The 13,724-nt window shown below is 46.9% G+C and overlaps 1 long non-coding RNA gene across 1 annotated transcript in view; it reads right to left on the reverse strand.

The window, feature by feature from the left end:
• Positions 1-1,093: 1,093 nt before the first annotated feature.
• Positions 1,094-13,724, reverse strand: part of LOC142088586 (uncharacterized) — a 39,137-nt gene continuing 26,506 nt past the window's right edge. The window contains exons 9-11 of the long non-coding RNA XR_012675876.1: positions 8,547-11,196; positions 6,516-6,784; positions 1,094-5,917 (exon numbers count right to left, since the gene is read on the reverse strand). This is a non-coding gene — a long non-coding RNA (uncharacterized LOC142088586). The remainder of the gene's footprint in view (positions 5,918-6,515; positions 6,785-8,546; positions 11,197-13,724) is intronic.

Here is a 13,724-nt window from a genome sequence, read left to right on the forward strand (position 1 = left end):
ACTCCCGAAGAGGAGGGATCAAAGGAGAAGGAGGTTTCTCCAGCCTCCACTATGGCTTTAGAGGAGGGGCTGTCAACCTTCCTCTCCATACAGCCGATGGGCTGCCTTTTTCCAATTTGGCAGTCCACAGCTTTGCCCAAGGACAGCTCCTTGCCCAAGGAAAATTGAGACTAAACCTTTGTCATGTTGATTTCTAGCATCTCATGTTGGTTTATCCTTAATTTCCCCATGATATCAGCATCCCATGTGTATTTAAGTAGAAACATTTTTATGCAGCATTATCCCACATTAACCTTGGATACTGGCATCGAGCCGAGAAGATGCTTTTGGTGGAGCTTCAGTCACTCCAACCAATTTGGAAATGGTGCAAATCTGTACAAGCAGCCTATGAAGCCTGCGTGTGAGCGTGGAGGCTTTGCCGCCCTGCTCCTGGTCCTCCGGATGGGCGGAGGGACTGATGGATGGGGACCCTTGCAAGCCCAAATCAATGGACTTTGTGAGCTGTAAGAATGGCTGCTGGAGGAATGCAGGAACAGAAGCTTTTGATACAGTTTCAAACAATGTGTAATTATCAGGTAGCTGAAAATTAGCCCATCTGTGCCTTGAGAAAAGACAATGAGAAGTTATGTGTTACTAATGGCTGAAAAGCGCTGGCAACACAAAACAGGAAATTTTCTGTAAACTTTTTTCTTAAGGTAATGTAATTACATGGCATAATCCCCAAATCTCCTGACTTTTTGGTGGTTTTTGATAAAGCTTACGAGGTCTTCATCCTCCTTTCTCTTTGGCATTTTGAGCAGCGCCAGCTGTCTGGCTGGGCCCCTAAAGCAGCAGATGTGGGTAACATAAACTGCCTTTACAACAGAATAGCTAATGACATGTATCAGGTTTTTCTAAAGCAGATTGTAAATACCCACCGTGCCTTTGCCACAGCCTCACTATCTGAATGCAAAGCACCCGAGCTCGTAACACTATTTTGGATAGAATTTCTGTGCTGGTAGAGTTGGCCGGCCAGAGTCTGGGTCTCTGATCCAGGTCAATGCACACACAAGCATCAGCGTGGTTCAGATTTAGGACCCCTTCTGTCTTCTCTGCTTTTGGTCCCTGCTGATCCAGCATGCAAAAAAAACCCCATGCTTTCTTTAAGTGCCTTGAGGATCCAGTGATAAGGTCTTTGGGGTTTGGTGAAGCAAAACTGGAATAGCATAAAACTCGTGCAAACAGTCCAGGCAGGGTAAATAGCTCATGAATTTTTTATTCATACTTTTGTCTGTGGAATAACTGGGAGCAAATTGCTTTTTCCTTTCCTAGTGCAAATTATTCAGAGAATTTTTCTGCTGATTTTTGCTATTCTCCCTTTTGAGAGCATTTGCTCCCAAAGAGGGCCCGCTTAGCTCTGAATGGAAAGCAAATGTTGCCTTCATCTTCAGTGAACTTTGAAGCAATTGATTTTTACCAGCATAAAAGAAGAGCTGAGAAGTGACAGCTCGTGGGCTTTGCGGAGGATGAATTTTGCCATTTCACGACTGTCCGTGCAGGAGGATGCAGGCGTCCCAGAAGAAAGATGACAGATGCTCTTTCGAGTCATCCCCGTTCAGCCACCAGCCCTCTCCTCTTTCACATGTGGGGTCCCCGGACCGCCAGCTTCTCGGCAGCTGCTGTGCAGACGCTTTAAGCAACTCGTAATAGGGAGGACTCCAAGGAAAATTGTTCTCGGTAGCTTTTGTCTGGTAATCTGAGGTCAAGAAAACAAACTGCTTCCTTTCCGCTCTCTCCAGCGCTGCGGCGAGAAATGCAGCCAAGCTCCGGCACCGAGAATAAAGGCAGCGTTGGCACAAACACAGGAGCTTCTTAAATGAGTTTGCCATTAGCCGGAAGGGCTGCAAATTGAAGCGAAGATAAGCCCCTTAGCATTTCCCTTCTTTAATCCAAGCCTCATAAAAGCGGAGATGTGTTCCTATTCAGTGGGCTTTATACAGAGGCAGGTATTTCATTTACCCAAAAAACCCCTGGATCGGATAAATTATTAATGTTATTTATAAAGGCAATTCTGCCATTCAGCAACTTCTTTTGGATCCCTACGCTTAATCTCACTGCTTAGCATAAGATACACTCCAGTTAAAAGGCAAAATCACATTCCCCTACAAGGCCTGCAAAATAATGGAGTGCCGAGGTGCCTGAAAAAGGGTTGTAGTTTAAATTCCACTTTAAAGACTAATACATTTATCAGTGGCAAACATAAGCTCTGACTTCCACTTGCTTGCACCCTCCCTCTGTGCTGGATGGGGCCTCACTCACACGCATCAAGAGCCGTCAAAGCTACTCAGCGAGAATGATGGAGATGCAGAACACGCTGGTGCTTACAGGAGCCTCTGTAAGGCTGTTTGGTGGCTGCCTGGAGCCGTGTGGCGAGACAGCAAGTAACCCTGTCCTCTCCTGTAACACGCCCCAGAATGTGTCCTGCTCTGGGACACCCGCAGCCATGACTTAGGCGTCCGCAGGCTCAGCCCTGTGCCCACCCCGTGGATCAGGGTGTTATCAAGGGCACAAACACCACAAGAAATATCCAAGCGTCTCATCGAGCAGAGGCGTGGGCTCACGCAGTCGCGTGATGGAGTCAGGATGCTCGGCGTCCCAAAACAGGTCCTCAGAGACCCCGGGAGAGCTGCCACCATGGTGTCATCGCAGATCTCAGGCCCAGCAAAATTAGCACGGCACGTGACTGCAAGGAGCAAGGGAATAAAGACAAGAAGCTGGGCGTCCCAGTGCACAGCCAGCATCGCTAGTTCAGTTGCAACACTGGGACACAATGGACCAGTTCCCACAGCGGAGTGCTGGCGCTGACAGGTAAAGCAGCACCACTCCCGTTAGCAGGGTGGCAATGGGTATTTTGGGGTTAAATCCCCTCACTCAGGAAGAGGAGAGCCAGCATCTCCCAAAAAAGATGCGCTCAATCCTCCAGGAGGGGAACAACAGCTCCTTGCTCCCACATCGGGACTACACATGGAATTAAATAAAACGTATCCCCCTGCAGTCCCACGTGCATCCTGGTAGTTGTCACAGCACAGTCACACGCAGCCATAAGCCGTCCTCCAAATTCAGGACAACGCACACGTTGCATGCTGGGGAACGGCAGCGCACGGGAATTGCAGGGAGGTTTGGAAAATTTCTCATGAAACGTTTTCTCCACACAATATGTATGCTCCCTGAAATCCTTTTTTCAGCATTTTCCTCTCCAAAGGCTGCACAACAAACTCTTTAATTGAGCAGTCAGCGCTGGCTAATGCTTTGTTTCAGCACGACTTGAACCAAGGTAAAGTATTTTTGTTTGCTAAACTCGCTCAACCTTTTCACAGTAGGGTTACAACAGCAAAGTGTATTTTTCATAGATGGCATCGCCCCTAGGGAAGAAGCACTCGGGAGGTTCAGGATCCGTTTTTTCTCCTGGGCTGGGTGCTGGGGACGAGCGGCGGTTCGCGGGTGCCAGCGTGGTTTGCCTTTGATCAGCCATGAGCAGGGAGGGCTCCTGCAGCTGCGCTTGAAGCTGGAGATGTCTAAGCTACGGGCACCACAGAGAAGCACACTTTTATGTCCAAACGACTTACAATAAGATTTTAAGTTTTTTCAGTGAGCTGGAATGAAATATTTAAACTCAGCATCATAGTAGCATTTTATTCTCATGAAAACGCTGAAATGCCATTTGCAAATCAGAAATGTTTTAAAATTTGCTTTGAAATAGCAGTGTCTTTATGCAACTGTTTCGTATTTTCTTTCCAGGAAGAAACAAATGGTGGGAGAAAAGCTGAGATATTGGCCATTTCCTCACAAATGAGACGTCTGCTTTTCAGTCTGTTCCGGTGAGTCTGGAGCCATCGTTCCCATTTGGAGCAAGAAGAATCAGCCTCAAGAGCAGCCTACGTTGTTGCATCCAGCATTCAAATTACATTATCTTCGTTTCTTACACTGACAACGAGACATTTAGGTTGGAGAACTCCACCAGGCATTAGACCTGCTCTGAAGGGTTTGCATGATTTGAAATAAATGCCATAAAAGAAATAGCAAGTTCTTGTATAAAAGCACAGCTGTCCTGCTTTTTTTTATTGGGGCAGTTTTCACTTTCTTTAGGTACAGTTAACTCATTTGCAGATCGTAATTTCCCTATGTATGTATTATAACTTGTTAAACAAAAGAAGTGAGCTTGCTTCAGTCCTCCTCAAGACTCGGATAGTTTCTTATCCAACTCCTTGCTGTTCCCAAGCAGCGCACAGCTCTGGGCAGGTAGCCCAGAGCCAGCCAAGCTCTTTGGCGCCTGGCCCTGGGTGGTGTTTGGGCCGTATTGAAATTCAGTCACTTTAAGTGACTGAATTTTGAGAAGTGGTTTAAACTATTTTCAATGGGAAAAGCAGTTCTTCAGGCAGTTCTGGCCAAATTCGGCATTTGAGGTTCAAATCGCTATTAAGAAAGGATTATTCTATAATAGTGACCAAAATATACTTGAATTCAGTATCTTAGCAAGATCAAAAAGCCCCAAATCCCCTAAGATGATGTCTGACTTTAAAAAAAGATCTTCTGATTTGTGTACAGTTTGTTCATAGTGTTTTTTAATACAAAATTCAAAGAACTGTAAGGATAAAATGTTGGCAAGCAGCATAAAAAACCGCTTAAAAATAACATACAAACGTGTCAGAAGAAATGTATATCATTTATCCAAAACACCAAGGATCCAAAATAGCTGATATGGTTGAAAAAAGGAGTAGAGTAGGCATAAGAAAAATCCTTCAGAACTGAAGGCAGGTCTAAACAGAGAGTGTAGACAGAAGCATGTCTTGGCCAGTTAAATGTACAATGATAATGTCAGGCTAGTACAAGATTTTAAGGCACAAAAGGCAGTTTCCTCAGGAGCCGGCATAGGTAGGACAGACGTGGGAATTTTCTAGTCCCCAAGCTGTAGGGGAAGCTATGGTGATCCTAGGGGTTTCTCTTTGACTCAAGAGTCTACTCATACGTAGACAACATTTAAACAGATCTCCAGCCAGAAAACAACGCTCTTCTAAATCCTCCCTGAGATTTCATCCAAATGAGCCAATGTGAAGTCTCTCACAAGTTGTAAATGCACCGTGAAGTAAGGTAAAATCAGCCTGTTTTAGCAATGCAATACTCAGGAGTTCACACTGTCTCCACCTGGTCCCGATTTCCCCATTAGTTCACCAGCTCGCTGATGCGTCAGGCCCTGCTTTCTTCCCGATGAAGCGCGCTCAGCCATTTCCAGAACCCAAGCCTGCACCAGCCTCTCTTGCTGCTTTCCTCAGAGCTCTGCTCACATGTATCTCCCAGACAAGTAAATCTGGCCGTGATTTCTTGTGCCCCAAAAGCAGATCCTAATCAACGATGTTCCCACCATACGGATGGAACAGCACTTAAAATGTAGCTGTGCTTGGAAACCTACACACGACTGGTGGCGTGTTAGCCGATGCTTTTGGCCATGTGCCTTCCTCACTCACCTGCTTCTTGCTGCTACAAACAGGGAGGCAAAACTCCTGCGATCATTGTGCAGGTGATTAGAGGAAATTGCATTGCTGAAGTGCTCCGCGGCTGCAGCCGTGCTTCAGCTCTTGACTTGCCTGCTGGTAAGCTGCCAGAGAGAGGGAAGTGTAGGCATAAAATGAATAGCAGAAGAGATTGCAGGTAATTATGTTTCTTAAGCTGTTAACAGGATTGGCCATTTGATAAATGAGAGGATTTGGGAATGTTTTGTCACTGACAAGCCATTGTAAGATCCAAGTGGAAACGGGAGCGTTTCTCTTCCGTAGCGCGAACAAGAAGGAAATTCTCTCGGGATGCTTACGCACCATGAAATTCATCTGAAACCTGGATGCCAGCACATGGAGGCGAAAGGACAGATACAGGACTCCTTCTGCTGAAAAAAAAGAACCAGGTCTCTTACACCTGCTATTAATTTGATTTTGGTGCCCCTCCAGTGTCCCCAGAAGCTCCTGTTCTTTTATGGTGCCCCCCAACATCTCTGCACATGGTTTTTGGTGCCACCAGGGCCCCTCAAATCCCTCCGTCTGCTTGTCACTGCTCTGAATCCCTCTGCCTCCCTCAATCTCTCGGTTTGCTTTTGCGGCTCCCTAGCTAGCTGGAGAGGTGACAGGGAAACCGGCGCTGCTCTGTTTGTCCTTCTGCTCCAACAGTGCCCTCAGGGGCCTTGGTGTGCCTTTCGGGGTGCCCCAGAGCTTTCAATCTGCTTTTTGGTGCTCCCCTGCCCCTGAAATCTGTGTGCATTGGTGGCCCCAGGACCCCCCATGTGCTCTGTGGGCCCTCAGGATTATCAGTCCCATCACGCAGGAGTGAGGTAAGGGCAGGACCCACGGTCTCACAGCCATCTGCACGGGGACGGGACGCAGGGACACATCTTGTTAAGCCATTCGCCAATGAGTTGGTCTGAAGCAGAAGGGCAGGATGAGAGCTGGACCTGCTCCAGGAGAAGGGAGGGGAGAGGAACCAGGACTCACCCCAGGGACGGCGCGTGAGGCTGCTCTGGTGTGAAGAGTTTTGCTCTGCAGCAAGGGAAGGTGGTGTCTGCGAAGTGAATCGCACAGTTTAAAGTCATGTTAAAAACTACCTCAGATGTCAGTGCTGTGTGGCCGGTGGCTCTCTGGGCACCTCCCGTGGACATGGCCCTCTCTGCCGTGAGCTCCCTGTAGCTCCCCTGGAGCCTACATCCCATCTGGTACGGGTCTCACTTTCACCACAGATCCCACTTTCACTGCAGATCCCAGCGCTGGAGGTCAGAGAAAGCGGAGAGCAAAGAACAAATAAAACTCCCTGAAACTGATCCCTTGTGCTGCTTTCTGGGGCTGCCTCCCCCAGCCAGGGCAGGTTCCTTGCAGGATCGGAGCCCAAGGCAAAACCAACCCACCAGGAATGGGGTACACAGGCCCCCAAAGCCTCCTCGGGGTTTAGCTTTGGTCATGCACCACTTGGGGACACTTATCTGACACCTCCTCCCATGCCCACATCCTCCCTTGCTCCCCATATCCTCAGGGCTGTGCTCCTCGCCCGCGTCTTCTGATGCTTCATTGCGGCAAAACAGCATCATCTCCGCTGAAAGGAAAGCTCCTCGCGAGTAAATGAGGGCAGAATCAGACCAACATGGGTCTCTCCAACGCCCCAGGTCCCAGGTCAGTCTCCCGCCCTGCAAACTCCAACCTAACAAATGCTGTTTGGGAACTGGCTCGCTGCTGGGGAAGAGCCCAAAATCTCAGCAGCTTCCCAAAATGCCCTGCCTGACAGGGAATGTCCCATCTGATGGCACATCTCTTGTGCCCTGCGCAGAGCAGCATGCCCACCAGGCACCCTGTCCCACAGACCCATGGGGGATATGCACAGGGACCCCAAATCATCCCCGCACCAGGACAAGAACAGGCACTCACTTTCTCTCTCCTTTTCCTCCAGAAGCCACGCTCGGGGGTTTTTTGTGCAAGGGCCAACGGCTGCACATCTCAGCCCTCGCACAGGGATCCCCCCCAGCTATCGGCACCCTTGTGCCCACAGGCCCCCTGCTTCCAGCCACCCTCTGTGGGTCTCCGCACACCAGCGCAGGGGACGGGCCCGGGTGCTGCAGGCTCAGCCCCAGCAACCAGAAGCTCTCCCACCCCAGTGCAATGCTGCCCGTGGTGGCTCCATTCCCGTCTCGGGAACCGGACCCACAGCCCTTTGGGGGCCAGAGGCTGGTGACACAGACATCCCCCACGCCTGCTCATCCACCCTCCTCTCTGCCACACATCCTTGCGATCCAAAACGCCCACAGACCCTAATGGGGAACCAAGCGATCACACACACAGGAATGAAACTCCCCATCTCCTGAGTCAAGTTGGAAGAGTGACACACCGGCAATCACTTTGCAGCCCCCCCAAAACCCCAGCAGTACAGCCCCTGCACGCTGCACCAGCACGTTTGAAGCATACTGCGGAGACCAGGCACCTCTGCAGCACCCGGAGACAAACCCTGGAGGAAAAGGTGAGGGGGCCAAAGAGCCTCAGCCGGGAAGAGTGTGCCCCACATCCCAGCACAGGATGCAAAAGCCCTTGCAACTGCCCTCCATCCCAGCAGCCCCGGGGAGGAGCCTGTGCTGAGGCAGAGGGATGTCTGCCCCTGGGAACAGAGAAGCTGCTCCAGCTCCAAGGGCAGATACTTAAAATTACTGCAATTTCCAGACACAGAAACAAAAGGACCAGCACAGCCACCTGATGCTGTACCTGCTCCGGAGGGGCAGTGAAAACTCAGGGTAGGGCATCGATTGATGTGAGAAAAGGAGCCAGCCAGCAAGACCTTGGAGGTGAGATGGTGCAATGTTATCGGTTCACTTTTTACAGAGGAGGAAAAGGCAATACAATAAAACTTGCTTCTAACAACACACAAAAAGAAACACAAGGACTTGAAAGGGCGCAGGACAGACTCACAGACATCTGTGCTAGCCATTAGTCTTTGTTCTTTCCCTTCAGAAGATCATTCCCAAAAAAAGAAGGAAAAACACCCCTCACCTGTAGCTCTTCTCCAGCTCCAGAGGCTCAGCAGCACTGAGCCAGCCCGGCTCTTCCCCCAGGAGCCCTGGCACAATCACAGCAACGAGCTCGGCTCGAGGATGCGGCTGCTGCTTCCACCCTCGGCTGCCATCTTTCACCTCTCCTCAACCACAGCACTGCTGGCTCTGTCCTGCTGGATGAATCATGTGCTCACTTTCTACTCTGTTTTTCGGTAAAACAGATGTAGCATAAAAAACAGAGCTGCAGTTAAAAAACCCTCTTTTTTTCCCCTCCACACCTACCAGCCAAACTAGTCTGGTGCTGGCAACCTCCTACCCCTTTTAATTATCCTTGTGGTTCTGTTTAAATAAGGAAGTTCCTTTGCTTGGGATGTGGTTAGTTCAAGACTTGTGGTGTGAGTGTCTTTCTGTAGAAAGACCTGTAAGTAACCTTACTAATTTTTTTTTTTTAATGATTTTTTTTTTAAGCTGCTGTCCAGGTTAAGCTCCATGTAGCTATCAGAACCGGGCACTAAGATTAAGGAAGGACTGTGTTTCCAAATGCTCACAAAGAGAAAAGGGAGCAATTTAAAGTATTTCTTAAATTTCAGGTGACTTTTGTTGCACCCTGAAGCCTTCCGTGTGGTTTTCAGTACTAACCAGAGCCCTCTGTTTGGCTTTCAGTGCCCCCACAGAGGCTTCTGTGTGCATTATGGTTCTCAAAACTTGTCTCTGAATTTTTTTGAATTTTTCTGCCCCACGGAAAATGCTGTATTCATGCATGGGGAGGCTCTGTAGGTACTCTGTCTGGAGTGATTCAGCTCCCCTGACCATATCACAACAGCATCACAGAGAGATGCTTAACGGGCACAGCACAAATCAGCCTAGTCAAAACGTACAACTCTTCCCTCTGTGCTCCCTATTCTGGGTTTTCAATATTCTCACTCCTCCACCATAATAATGTGTGCCCATCTGCAAAAAGTGTCTTAAGGCTCCATTGCTTGCTAACAACCACAACCCCTGGATGACAGATGAACCAGAAAGCAATAAGGAGGTTTTACGTGCACAGAAAGAAGTAGCCCCAGCAAACAGTGGTGGAAGCAGCAGCAAAGGCTCCCCGCTGGAGGAAGGCTCAGCAAAGGCAGCGTGCCTAGTACACCGTCTCTCTTCCAAACGCTGGCTGAGACTGGGAAGGACAGGATGGCCCACGTCTTTGGTACCCCAGCACTTGACAGAATAAATGAGACTTTCTAGTTAATCTAGTGGAAAGAGTTTTGAAACAACTGGAAGGAAACATGAATATGCAGCAAATATAGTTGAAACCTGCTGTCTATTGAAATGGCTCATTAATACTGCACAAAGCAAATGACTGATGCTTACTGCAGAGTTACCAGTGAACATATCTGTGCGTGGATTATCGAAGCAGTACAGAATATTTCACCCCATATGGTTTGCCTGAAGAGGCTGTTTCAGATAATGGTTCTCATGTTGTTTCCATGGAATTTCAATATTCCCCAGAAGACACTCGCTGGAGCACTCCAGAGCAACCTTGTGTCATTTGGATCCGCGTGAACTAGCAGAATGCTGTGTACTTACAATTAAAAGTAGATTACAGAAAAATAATAATGAAGTTCAAATTTGAAAAAAAGGAGCATGAAATATTTTCACTGGAATCAGGTTAGTAAAACTAACTTTCAACATAATTTTTTTAATGGAAAGTGTCACTCACAAAATAATTTTATGTACATGGATAAAATTAATCAAAATCACTGGAAGAAAAGTAGCGCAAGATAAAGTATCCACAAAATATGCCTAGGCACCAGAGACCTCTTGGCAGGAAGGATGGAAGGAAAGAACTGGGACTCATGCTCCATCTGCTAATAATGAAAATTAAGAGATACAGTGGTGCGAGTACAAGAGAAAGGTTCACTAAGGAAAAGCCCTTCAGATTGAAAGTGCTGTAACTGTAGTTATGAGAAAAGAAACTGGGCTTTAAGTTACAAAGAACACAAAAAACATCCTACTCAGACAAATCAAAGTGCCATTGGACTCCCTCTGCTCACATCTTGTGACCTGTAGTGGGTGCTATGGAATAACTTTACAGCATAGGATAAATATATATTTTTTTCCTGGATAATTTTCTGGATTGTCAGTTAATAGCCTGTGGTCACAGCAATTTACAGTCCAAAGCAAACATAAGTGAACAGAGAGAGAGGATACAGCAGTACAGCTGCTGCACTGCTTATTAGTTCATACAGGAGTAGCTGCATGCATGTATCTCTACATGCATGTATTCTGCATGTTTACCTGCCCATATACTCCATCCAGGGACAGCATAGCGGTGTGAGGAGGCTGGCGTGAACAGCTTTGATAAAAGAACGAGGATCTCTGATATATGGTGATTGAAGCACGAGGTATACAAAAGTCTGGGGAGCATGAATAGCTTTTGAAAGAGGACAGATTTGCCACCTGAACTTCAGTGATCGTGCCATAATCTGTGAGCCCTCTTTTACTGCTTGCCCTACCTCCAGCCCTGCTGATGTTGTATCAGGATGCCTCTCCAGATGGAGGGAGCACAGGTAGCCCTTCCTTGACAGAGCTCTTCCCCAGATACTGCTGCTGAAGACGACAGCATTCTGGTATCCTCATCCCCTTCTGTGGCCTGGTATCTACAAATAATGAGGTTACTGATAACAGCATGATGTTGTCATCCTTTATAAAGACCTTAAGCAGGCTGAGTCTGAATGCACAAGCTGTGCTGGTGGTTTCATGTATTTGCTGCCAGACCTGCACAGGAGGCACTGCGTGGTGCTGGGCTCCATTCCACGTTCTTAACAGGCAACACACTTGAACAAGCACTGATCTTTCCACCTCTATCCTGTAGACTTTCCCTGGCCCCACCTGCGCCTGTCCAGCTATTTTTGCTTCTCTTCCTACCTTACATCTGTTTACCTTCTAAGTCCTCCCACCTGCCTTGCTTCTGAGGTCTGCTGGCACGTACCGGCTCCTCTGCTGTGCTCTGCAGGTAAAATCTTGCTCGTGCCTGAAGCCAGGAGTGGTGCTTGCTGTTGGACAAGGTCTGTATGGAATACATAGCTGAACGCTGGCAAGTCTCAGCTGAACATACATAGACTGACATGGTGAGAGACGCAGGACATGTCAGATTTCAAAGGAAAAGAAAAAATGCACATCTTTCGCTGGGGTTATTCCTTTCCTAAATTTCAAGCCCTTAATTCAAATATTAAAACTGTAGCTTGTCACAAGTGGACAATATGGCATTGCCATTGGGGTTTTTATTTATATATATTAAATATTAAACATATATTACAAAGATATATGTATGTATTTAAAACACTGGGAAAATGGTATCTTTTTCCTAATCCTTTTGCCATTTTACCTGACACTTTAAAAAATGTGAAAAATATCTGATTGAGTCAGACACTTAACATGAAATCTTAAAACAATTGACTCGCGTGGCTAAAGTTTGGTAGTGATATCAGCAAAGAAAAACAAAGACAGAGATGTCAAACATTAGTACTGCATATAACTAGTTGTAAATCAATAGCCAGGAAAACTCCTGACCTACATGAACAGAAGCACGAAACAAAGAAACCTCAGAATAAAATCCATGGCTGACAGAGCTTAGCACAAGAAAGTTGTGTTTGCAAAAGAAATCCTAGCAACAGTACAGGGTCACTGCTCAGTGCAGACAAGAGAATTGTGAAGGATTATGCAGAAAATGCAGAAGTGTTGAAACAGACTTTTATTCAGTATTTGGAAAGAAGGATGATTTGCTTTCATTGCTTGAAGATGATGAAATACTTTCCAGTCTATTAGTAACTGAGAGAGATGTTAGAATCTATCAGCAATGAACATTTTTAAATCAGCAGGCTCAGAAGCTCCAGCATAGTTGGCAGAGAAGCTCTCGGGTCCACTGACGTTGAATGTTAATAGCAGCAGATCTGTAAATGCCCAACTTATAAAAATCTATTAAATGAGAAGGGAAGCAAAGGGAATCAATGAACCATCAGAGGAAAGAGCAACTCTGGGTCAAAGCAAGGGAGGGTTTTTTCCCATCCTGTCTATCGTTCGGACGGTCAAGGATAACATGGAGTTCAGTTCTCCTAACGAACTGGAGCCCCCATCTTTCCCAGGCTCATTTAACCTGATGGCTCTGAGGTACAGTGTTGTCACTAGGCAGTCACTCAGACTGAAGTTTTCTTCTTGGTAAGAAAACTTTGACTTCTGGGTTAGCTTGAAACCTTCTGCTGGAGTTCAGAGAGTCAAATGAAAAAGAATAAAGAGGTATGGGCTCAAGCCCTGCTCCCTGTTATTGCCCACAGGCAAGGTCAGATAGTTTTCTAACCAGGATGTAGATTTTTGTGAAGCTTTTCCTTAGGTGTGTACTTCTCCAGTGACTGTGCATGAGAAGTGGCCGGCTTGTGGCCATGAAAAGTCCCAAACGGGCACACAGAAGCTCAGGGAGCAGCACTCAGGAGTGCAGCGCTGTGATGTGGCTCTCCGAGCCAGGAGCCCTACCTCTCCCAAACGGCACAGGCATCCACGCCTTTGCTGGCTTCAAGTGCCAGCAAGAGACCTACTTTAAACAAGCTTGACTCCCTCTTCTCTGAAACAAGTCGCAGTTAGTCGTGAAGTGAATTAAATCAGTGTATATTGTGCACCACTATGTAAGCTAATTCAAACAACTGAATGGGGCTAGAAAGCATTATCAGGTACTAGAAGCCATTACTGCTTCAGGATAGTACCAAAACACATTATACCTGCCCAGCTGTGCACAAAACTTTGTCTTTGGAACTTACTGATGTTTTCAATCCCCAAAAAAGTGTTGCACTAAACAAGCTAGTGCATAGTGGAAGCTGTAATACACTCTGTTTGATCTCCCATTTAATGTAATGAGGCTTCGCTGAAAAAAGAAGAGCAAAAAAAAGATTAATCAAAATCCTATGTGAATTTATTTATGGATCACAAAAAATGTTTCTAGAATATCCAAGACATGGTCGAGGGATAAAGTTAGATGAAGTTAGGATTTATCTCGATTACCTAACCTGGCATTAAAATCCTTTTCACTGATCAGCAAACAGAGGGATAAAAAGATTTCAGAGACATTATGTAGGTCTGGAATAATTCCCAGTACGAGTTCCTATAAGAAGAGGAATTGTGGGAGGAATACAAATAT

This window comes from Calonectris borealis, chromosome 15 (genome assembly GCF_964195595.1).
Source record: "Calonectris borealis chromosome 15, bCalBor7.hap1.2, whole genome shotgun sequence".
NCBI classification, from domain to species: Eukaryota; Metazoa; Chordata; class Aves; order Procellariiformes; family Procellariidae; genus Calonectris; species Calonectris borealis.